We start from the raw sequence: 11,834 nt of genomic DNA, 5'->3' as shown, positions 1-11,834 counted from the left end.
TTACAAAGAAATTCAGCCCAAAATAGTGTTGCACACTCTCATTGCCACTGTGTGTCGCAAAAGGTCCACGCATGGCATTTCACGACTATAGGCACACACTGACATTGAATTACATGCATGGCAGTTGTATACCTTTTCATGGAATTGTTTTTGTTTTTGTTCAGCTGGCCTGGCACAATAGGACAAATGTTGAGTCAAAGTTGTAGTTCTGGCATTATGTTCAGCAGTCAGCCCAAGTATCCACAAGGAGTCACTGTTGTGCATGTTAATTTAAGTAGGCTATGTTGCACTTACTGAAGCATCTGTCCAGACCAGTTCTGTATTACAGATCATTCAGAATGCTGCAGCCAGATGGCACAAGAACAGCTGATCCAAGGTAGAGGAAATACTCTTTTACTTAAGTAAAAGTAGCAATACCACATTATGGAAATACTCTGTTACAAGCAGAAGGCCTGTGTTCAAACTTGAGTGAAATTTTAAATTATTTAATTTTTTAATGTATTTGCATCAAAGTATACAGTCCCAAAGTAAAATTACTCAAATTTTCATAAATTTGTCAAACCTTTTCGAAAATATCTATAGCTATATTCAAATAAACAAAGTGGTTAAATTGTATGTTTTGTAATAATGTAATCTATGCAATGTAACTAGTAACTAAAGCTGTCAAATAATTACAGAATTGACTTCATACTAGTGCTACTTTTAGTGTTTATGAGGCTCTTAATAATTTTGCTCCTGAATACAACTCTGACCTGCTCACTGCCTAAATCAGTGGTTCTCAAACTTGAAATGTATTTGGCTGCGGACCCCCCATAACAATATTTTGTGCCAGGGACTTCCAGAAACAAAGATTTTAGCTAAAAATGTTCGCTTAAAAAAGAAAAGATATATAGCCTACTGTATATATTCAAAGATTTAATTGCACACATTTCCCCCAGATCTACAAGCTCATAGCACGGCACAAAGTGACGCGCTATGAGCTTGTATATCTGCTATTTTTGATTAGCCAAAGTAGCCAAAATATGGTTAAAAGTTCTAAATGTCATGTTGTTGTATTTGATGAGGAGGGTTAGGGGTGTCAAGATAACACTAATTTCACAATACATACATGATGTTGGGCATATGATATCGATATGATACATTATTAATGTTCTTTTCTCAAGTATCATCAACATTGGCCATCATCTTTAGTTTAAAATAACAATTATAAAAAGCACTTTAAAAAACAATTACAATGCTTTGTACACACAAATAAATACATTTGTTCAAGCTTAAGGGAGAAGTGAAGTTCTCACTAACTATAAACCCATTGTTTCAGAGGACAGATAGACACTAATATAACAACCCAGCAAGCACAATGACGTCTTAATGACGTTATGATGACGTACCCCGGAACTAGGCCAGATCACGGCCCATGTGGGGATGATTTGGACGTCATCACCAGGACATCTTATGGACGGCTTTGTTGTGACCTCAAACAGCCGCTTATTAGCCTACGGCCAGTGTGGGTGATGAAAAAGCCGTTTAGATGACGTCCCGCTCAACACGTAATCATGACGTCTTTCAGTGACGTTCACAACTAGGCCAGATCACGTCCCATATGGGACGTGATCTGGCCTACATATGTAGGGATGATTTGGACGTCATCACCAGGACATCTTATGGACGGCTTTGTTGTGACCTCAAACAGCCGCTATTACCGTGTGGGTGATGAAAAAGCCACTTAGATGACGTCCTAGAAATTACGTCAAAATTGTCATGATGACGTTGTTCGGTGACGTTCAGGACAAGGCCAGATCATGACCGATATGGGAATGATTTGAACGTTATCATCAGGACATCGTAGGGACAGCTTTTTAGTGACCTAAAACAGACATCCAGTTTGTGTGATTAAAAAGTCGCTTAAATTACTTCCTGTAAATTACGTCATTTAAGCAATACCATATCGGTTGTGACTGGCCTATTTCTGAACGTCACTGTAAGACGTCACCACAACGTTACCTGACTTTGTGTCAAGTCGTCATGTTCATTTATACAAGACACTGGCTGATATTGATTTGATTGCATGCAGCATAGTGTCGAAGAGCAATGTATTGTATAGGCCTTAAGTAAGGTTCCCTATAAGAGCCATGACAACTCTCTATTGGATCAACCAACTTCAACATTCCCATACTAACACATACTATACTTAAATGCGAAAAGGGGAGAGGGACTGTGTAACTGCAGCTATAACATATTTTTTTGTAATTATTTTGTTTATTATATTTTATTTTGGTTTCTTTATTGCTGTTTATTTGCCCATTTGAACTTGGTTATTTTGAGATCACTTTGTGCCGGAAGTGTCAATTGGTTCACGTATGCCGGAACGCTATATATGGTTCCTCTGAAATCAACGCATTATGTGGTTACACATCCGGTGGTTTGGTGTTTGTTGGCAGCATGCCGCGAGATCAACAGGTTTGTGTGTTTTATAACCTAACTTCTAAGACAATGTTGTACGGTTTGAACATCTTATTGATTTGAATGAATTGTATTTCAGTCTGTGCGTCGCTGTGCTTCTGGTCAAGTTCATGGGCATTCAAGGAACTTATTCCCTTTGGTTACGTGCAGCAGCCAGTAAGGTGTGTTTAATGTATTTTCTTTGTTACTTTTATTTATTGTTTAATATTTACGTTATGTTTTTGTTATGTTTATGCTGAATGTTTGTATTTTGCTTTATTTCATTATGTTTCCAGTTCGACGTTGGATAACTTGTGCCGTAAGAGTGCTCAATAAATCCACCAGTGAGAAAGAATTAACTGACTCGTTTTTGGCTGAAGGGAGTAATAGTCGAACTTAACCTGCATCCACTGCAATCATCTCAACCTGCGTGGAGTCTATGAAACAGCAGCCACTTCAGAACTGCGGGGAAGGAGCCGAACCTCCGCCGGGCCCGACGGACTGGATCTGCTCACCACCCGCTGTTCATCACGGAGCGGAGCTGCGTTGCTTTTAACCCCTTCTTGACCGACAACTAACGTGCCCAACGAACACAAGCCAGCCACCGTTCGTTTTGTTTGTTTAAAGAGACACAGGTTCACAGCATCATTCTGAACTGAAGACGTCTACAAGGTTAGTCTCGAAATGAGAGTTGAAATGACGTAAAGACAAAGTGAATGCTACACGGGACTATAGAGCACCGAAGTCCTGACGTGACTCGTTCATCCCCAGGTTTGCGGAAGTAATTTCTCTATGTAGAATAACATTGGGTCATCTTAGAATCGTCTCATATAAGAATTGTGGTCCAAAAATAAACACCGCGTGTCGGCGTTATTGTCAGGGAGGAGGTTCTGTATCGTTTATGATAGTCAGTCACTTATATTTGATACAGTCTGTTTCTGGCGAAAATGTAACTAATTCGGCGGAAGTAACATTAGCGTTTTCTCACCGTCAGTTGATGCTTCATATCCATAAGAGTCAACACGCCGGGGTCATTTGTTTATTTTTGGAACACAGTTCTTATTTGACGCGATATTAAATACGTCTATGGGATTCAGAACGGGGGTGGAAAACTGCGAACCAGGTAGACAAACAAAGGATGTGTAAATGACGTCAGACTTCGGCGGTCTATTGTGTGTCAAAGAACATTGTTGATGCAACCTTAAAGGCGCATTTCACCAATTAACTATTGTACTATTAATTCACTGAAGAGGATTTCTTTGGACATGGAACTAACGACGCCTTATCATGGTTTAATATTTTTGTGACCTCTTTGAAATACTGCTCAAATTTGTATTTGATCTTTATGGGATTCATTGAAATATATTGACTTAATTCTGAAACCTCATTTGAGTGCTTGAATAATGGTTAAATGTGTGGGCTATTTTAAAGATGTCTGAATCACAGACAACTAAAGAGCCTGCAGAGCCTGCACAGCCTGCCCAATCTAAAGAGCCTACACAGGCTAAAGAACCAGTACAACTAACAGTAAAAAGTAAGGAATTCAAAGATGCTGGTACAGTCATTGAAACAGATGTTTTGCAGCCTCGCAGAGGTGGAAGAGAGCGCACACTAACTGAGAAAGGAAGAGGCTTGCAAACCAAAAACTTAAAGGGTTTATTATATAATTTTGAATGTGTATATGAGCATTGGAAAAGTAAAGTAAGAACTACTAAAAAGGCTATTATAAACAAAGCTCCCACAAGCAAACTCCAAGGGTACATTGATGCTGTACAACAGGACATAAATGAACTGAATGGCATTTTTGATGCATACAGGAAAATTGACAGTCCAGATAGTGACCTGCGTTGCAAGCTTGGAAAGTGCATACTAGTCACAAAACAGGTTGTTCAAAATGCTCGTGCTTACATACAAGGTGCAGAAGAAGAGTTGATGTGGCCTGATGTAAGCTCTGTATTTGATTCTATGACAACCTGCACTGATGATTCTCTGCCAGTATCTAATCGCTCTCATCATTCTAATCATTCTAACATTTCTAAAACACTCTCAGACAAAAGGAAAGAAGCTGCTGCCACTGAGTTTGCAGCTACCCAAGCTGTTTTGAAAATAATGGCTGAGCAAGAACAGCAACAGGAAAAATTAAGACAACTTGATGCAGAGGATGTGACAAGGAAAGAGATTGTGGAGGAGATAAAAGGACAACTTGAGAGATTGGAGGAGATGAAAAGGCAGCACGCAGCCAAGGCAAGGCTTCAAGTAAATGATGGACCTGAGGAGCAACCACCACCAGAGCTGTGACCAAGAGGGAGCCTGATGACACCACTAAGCTTGTCAAGGTCTTGGCTGAGGCTATAACTGCAAATCGCCTTCCCATCCCAGAGCCTACAATCTTTTCTGGTGAGCCACTCAAATTCAACCTGTGGAAGACCTCTTTTCAAACCCTTATTGAAAGGAAAAATATCCCAATTGTAGAAAAAATATTCTTTCTGCAAAATTATGTTGGAGGAGCAGCTAAAGAGGCTATAGAAGGATACTTCCTAATGGATACAGAGGAATCTTATCATGCAGCATGGAACTTACTAAATGAAAGATATGGTGACCCTTTCATAATTGCTAAAGCATACAGAGATAAATTACATGCCTGGCCAAAAATACCCCCAAAGGACAGTGCAGAATTGAGAAAGTTTGTTGACTTTTTAAGGAGCTGTGAAGCTGCCGTTGCTCATAATATTCACCTAAATGTGCTTAATGATGCAATGGAAAACCAAATGCTTACAACCAAGCTACCTGACTGGCTATGTAAAGGATGGAACCGAGCAGCCACACAGTATCAGTTATGCTATGAACATTTTCCCAACTTTTGTTATTTTGTCACATTCCTCAACCAGGAAGCCAGCATTGCTTGTAATCCCATCACATCATACACGGCATTGAGGCAAATTGAACAAGAGCATCGATTCAAACCCAAGAGCCCAACTCGAAGTGCTAGAACTTTCACAACCACGACCAGTTTTAGGTCCACAGTCACATGTCACTTCTGTAATAAGACAGGCCATAGTTTAGACAAATGCCATAGATACAGTGAAAAATCCATTGATGACAGAATCCAATTTATACAGTATGAGAGACTATGTTTTGGCTGTTTAAACCCAGGTCATCAATCAAAGGACTGCAGTAACAGGATGTTCTGTGACATATGTTCAAAACGACACCCCACCTGCCTACACAAGGACCCTCCAAGTGAAGAAAGATTCAAAGAGACAAGTTATAATAAGGAAAGGATGTTTAGGTGCAAGCAAAGAAGGAAAACAAACCCATCAGAAGAAGAAAGAGGAGACGGTCCTCCTCCTCAAATGTAAATGCAAGGAAAAGGTCAAAGTTCAAAGAACGAAAAGAGAGTGAATTGATCTTAAGAGATGTCAAGGTCGAAGAGAGAAAAATTGGTAAACCACCTGACAAATTAAGAATGTATATTTGTCAGGGGTCTCAAACATGATTTTCAGAGGTCAATGTTGGTACTAAGTAAGAAGCCACAATGTTGGCAAGGTTGTTGTATACATTCAAGGTTTTGTGTGCGACGAAAGGGGTTGCTGCTTGAAGCAGTATTGTGGTTTATTTCCAAGAATATTGAGTTCCATATGGGGAATTATTGAAAGTGAAATTTGAAGTGAAATGAAATCTTAAAGATTGTGATTTGGTGGGAGTGTAACTGCAGCTATAACATATTTTTTTGTAATTATTTTGTTTATTATATTTTATTTTGGTTTCTTTATTGCTGTTTATTTGCCCATTTGAACTTGGTTATTTTGAGATCACTTTGTGCCGGAAGTGTCAATTGGTTCACGTATGCCGGAACGCTATATATGGTTCCTCTGAAATCAACGCATTATGTGGTTACACATCCGGTGGTTTGGTGTTTGTTGGCAGCATGCCGCGAGATCAACAGGTTTGTGTGTTTTATAACCTAACTTCTAAGACAATGTTGTACGGTTTGAACATCTTATTGATTTGAATGAATTGTATTTCAGTCTGTGCGTCGCTGTGCTTCTGGTCAAGTTCATGGGCATTCAAGGAACTTATTCCCTTTGGTTACGTGCAGCAGCCAGTAAGGTGTGTTTAATGTATTTTCTTTGTTACTTTTATTTATTGTTTAATATTTACGTTATGTTTTTGTTATGTTTATGCTGAATGTTTGTATTTTGCTTTATTTCATTATGTTTCCAGTTCGACGTTGGATAACTTGTGCCGTAAGAGTGCTCAATAAATCCACCAGTGAGAAAGAATTAACTGACTCGTTTTTGGCTGAAGGGAGTAATAGACTGACTAAACGAACAGACATTTAAACTCATGGTTTTACTAACAAATGTACATATAAAAACATAAATCACCAAATAACACCACAACAAAACACTAAACACAATGACCCATAACATAACCCAAATACTCATTCCCATATTCAAATAATTACACAAATAAGAACAATACAGTCCTTGGTGCCCCAGTGCATGCTGGGAAATGGACTTCCTCTAGCCACCATTATAGGTCACTGACAAGCCGTCCAAGATCATCCCCATATCGGCTGTGATCTGGCCTAGTAGCCTACTGAACGTCACCGGAGGACGTCATCATTGAGTCATCATTGAGTCATCATGGCGTCTTGATTTTTACGTCATTTCCAAGACGTCATCTAAACAACTTTAAAATCACCCAAACTGGCCGTATATCAGGCTGTTTTAGGTCACTAAAAAGCCGTCCATACTATGTCCTAGTGATGACGTCAAGATCATCCCCATATCGGCCATGATTTGGCCTAGTTCTGAACATCACTGAAAGACATTGTAAACAACATTTTGATCACCCAAACTGCCGTAAAAAGGCGTCATACATTGATTGTCATGGTGACCACGTCCTGTAAATGATGTAAATCTAGATCAAAAATCATCCCCATATCCATATCTGCTGTGATATCTTAGTCCTGAATGTCCACAAAATCTTCCAATGAAATCAGCTTGCCTACATCTGTGCAAATTATTTTATTGTGTCACACATGTCACACATAATCCGACTTTGAATAAAAACAGGCCAGGATTTTAAAATACGTGATTTGACCAGTACAACGATTTAGTTCTCTGTCTAGGAGATTTCAGTGGAAACATATATTTTCACTATAGGATTTACGTATGTTAGTTGAAATAAGGTGATATTCTGGACCAGATCTAACTAGACATGATAGGACTTGATCAAACCCCATTCATTGGCTCAATGGTCCAGGTTCGTCCATGTTTTGTTGGGAAAGACTCATTCCATTTTGCCCCCTTAACTTTGAAAAGTCAATCTATGCAAGGCCAAGGACACATTGTTATGTCTGTCTGTAAACAGCTAATCTCCGGCACCGTTGGACTGATCGGCATGAAACTGTATGCACACTCTCAGTAGGCCAAGGAAGAAACTCTGCACCAGTTCTTTCAAATCTTGAGCTACATGGCATATAAAGTCAAGAAAAAGGTAACAATGATCAAATTCAAAGAAATGCTAAGGGACCCCCCCCCCCCTCCCCCAGGACACAACTAATACGTTTTAAGTTTAAAAACACACAAAGGCATCAATAACTCTTGAACCGTAGGTCATACAATCAAAATATCTGGATGCCTTGGATCATGATGCAACTCCAAATAGGCCCTGGCCATTTGTGCCAGGCTAGATTTTCCCCATTTCACGTTTTCTTCCAAATACACTTTTTGCTAGTCCTCCTTTCAAATATTGTTCAAAAGTCACACAAATTGGTACATAGTATCTATGGATCGCAGTCATGTGAGGAAAATGTATCACTCAGTTAGCAGATTTCATTCCAATTGGCTATGACTGTCATCCAAATTTTGAGAACCCTAGGCTAGGCAACCCGGCCTGGCGGGGATCTGCGCTCCGAGGAGCACACTTTTTTAGGTTACTCTGTCGCTACCAGCAGTAGATTTCTTTCCCCTTCAAAGTAAAAGTGACTTAACGTAGCCTTGGTGGCCACTGACCAAGCTGTGGGAATAGAACAGAGGATCGCATTTTCCTCCCGGACTCAAGGTCCGCGAGTTGTAATTTTACTCCTGCTATCAACCCCGATTAAGAACATAATCCTGGCTTTAATGGTACACGTTCTTAATTAAAACTAATATTATTTGGTTTCGCTATTGTATTTATTATTATAGCAGCACACACGTGTGCAGTACACAAACACGTTGATCAGTGTGCATGCATGTATGTTGTTAGTAGGCCAGCAATATGTTAGGGTCAGGGGTCATCACCATGCAAGCTTGTGATGGACATTTTCATCGATATTCTATTTTTGCCACAGACATACAAAATAAGTGATCAATATATTATTTTTTTTTACCAGAAATACATAATGAACTCCTAATGTGCCATGTTGTCTATGCCAATGTGCTAGACATTTTACAATGATAGTATATCTGCATTAACCACTGAATAACAAAGAAATATAAGCCATTGTTTTAAAAGCCAATCTACAAGCTCACAACACAATACATCATGACATGTTGAGAGATTGTAGATCTGGTATTTTGAAAACATTTCAGAAATGTTTCTAATTATTTATTTATTTACTTAACCTATAATGACATGCCCAAAATGTGGATGCCAGCGTTAAAGAGGTTACCTATTCTGAAGAAAACCTTAAGACTGCCAAGAGGCTAAGACAAGTATTAACTCATTGAGTGCCATTGACGTGTTTCACATGTTTTACCGCAATGGCGCAAAGTGCCAATGACGTGTTTGACGTGTTTAAAAAAAAAAAAATATATATATATATATATATATATATATATATATTAATTTTTTTTTAATGTTCAGAACCCAAGATGTCATTATCTGAAGATTTGCTGCTCCATTCACTCCTTGTTTAACTTATTACTGAAAAAGGCTGTATCTCGGCTCCTAAGCACTTTTTTTTTACTATGAATTTTTGGCCCAGACATGCTATTTTCAACATGGTCGCGATGACCTCGTTGACATTTGTGAAACCACACAGTGCAACCCTCAGTGATTAGCACCCATCAGTGGATCGATTATACTGGAGATAAAAATTCTGTGACTACTTGAAAATCTAAGATAAATTGAAAAATCTCTGGCACTGGGATAACATAATTCTGGCACTCAATGAGTGTGGTCTATTCCGTATTTGGGATTTCAATAATTGGTTCTTATCAGTACAGTTAGTGCTTCCATCACACATTACATGAGCAAAGGGTCATTTGGGTGCGGGTCATATGGTTATTATCGGAGGACAGTGTTACTTGAGGTCAGCTGCAGATCAAGTTCTACCAGTTCTACCATACCAATGGTAGCTTCGATAGTTGTGGTTTCTTTCCATTACGGTGATATCTTGATGAGAAATCTTCTATCATGATGAGGAAGTCTTAGACCTTGCATAGTTGTGATGTAAGATATGTGGAACAATGGAAAAAGAAAGGTCAGAGTCAAAACCATCATACTTTACGTACATGATGAGTGATTAGATAAGGATAAAGGGCATGACAGGATTTAAAGAATGCAGTGTCACAACTAGGTTCATGCAAGGGCTCCTAACTTTGATCAGAGGCGAGCAAATGTATAAGCTGGAGGTCTGATGGTGATTGTGGACCGCAGGCTGTGGATCAAGGGTTTCCACTGCTTATGATTGTGGAGTGTTATTATAGTTAAATATTGCTATTTTTGGACACTTTGAAACACTTTCTCTCAATGGTGAAAATCTTTTTCAACAAGCTTTACTTGTCCAGTTCTGCCCTCCTTTGCTTTTGTGCAAATGGATCCTTCTGAACAGATCTATTTTTGATCTTTTCATAGTTTAATTGTCTGACCACACCACATATGAATTAATCCATTGTATTAAAAGGATTAAACACACATTTTGCTATTTTCAGGTTGCTATTAGCTATTATCAAACATTACTGACAAGACAGTAAGACAGCTAGACTGTCTTGTCCTCACCTGATGCAATCATGTACAGTACCTTGTACAATACCACAAATCTCCTGCAACATATTAATGAGCATGTCATCATTATTCAAACCAATTTGAATTCAAAGATTAGATTGTGAATATTTAGTATGTTTTTACATTGTCATGAAAAAATAATATATAGACTATAATTTGTATTTATGTTGATGACCCCTGGTTAGGGTAGTTACACATTCAGATACATTAAATATTTGAATAATAAACGGGCCCCTTTTTATACGAAAATAACCCACTGGAAAAGTGAAGGTAGGCTATGCCACTGCACCTATGCAGACACCAGATGCAGTGTTGTCCTCGCGATTTCAGAATGTTGTTTTATGCCTATGACAACAACTTGTAAATCAACACAATTAGTTGATAGTAAGGCTAGTAAGACTGTCAAATTATCAGATTTTCAATAATAACAGACCAGGATTGAAAAATATGTGATTTGACCAATTACAACTATTTCATTATGAGTAGTTTTCAGTGGCAAAGTATTCTGTCTGTGGGATTTATGTTAGTTGAAATAAGGTTATATTCTGGGCCAGATCTGACTAGTTATGATTTGACTTGATCTGGCCTCGATCGGACTCTCTCTGATTCATCCAGGACGTCCATTTTCGTAGTCAGGAATTATTTTGGTTGAAATCAGGTGATATTCTGGGCCAGATCTGACTAGTCTTGGTTTGACTGGATCTAGCCCCAATCGAGATGTCACTGATTCGTCCAGGTCCTGACTGTGCTTGCTGGGAAATATAATATAATATAACACTGCATAACTATAAATTCCACAAACCTCATATTTTTGTCATCTGGACTTTACGAACCAAGTGCAGCCTAGTTATTTCCAACAGCTCAAAAAAAAATCTATAATACCAGATACAGTATAATACCATGTAAACAATCTTAGATTAGATGTAGGCCTATTTGAGAGTCACATTAACGAGCGTCAACGAGCATCAGCTGACACACAACACCTCCCCTCTGCAGTGCTTTAAACTGAAAGTGACTGGAGTCTGTTTCATTTCTCTCCAAAATATCTTGAATATGATGGAAGACATGATTAATAATTACTGTGATTATGATAAGCTTTACATTTCGTATCATACACCATACAGTAAGAACTCCTATAACTTTCACCAGCAAAACAAAATAAAGAAAAGAAAAATAATTAAAATATATAGCTGCAAGCAGCAATAATACGGGGCCAGTGAATGCAGAAAGAAAAAAGAAAGAAGTAATGATAATTTGAAAAAGATATATACTGTATATATTCAAAGATTTAATTGCACACATTTTCTCCCAAAAATTGCAGTTCTACAAGCTCGTAGCATGGCACAAAGTGACGCGCTATGAGCTTGTATATCTGCTATTTTTGATTAGCCAAA

This window comes from Gymnoscopelus braueri, assembly GCF_963280865.1.
Source record: "Gymnoscopelus braueri genome assembly, chromosome: 17".
Lineage (NCBI taxonomy): Eukaryota > Metazoa > Chordata > Actinopteri > Myctophiformes > Myctophidae > Gymnoscopelus > Gymnoscopelus braueri.
Note: the sequence above shows the minus strand (reverse complement) of the source record.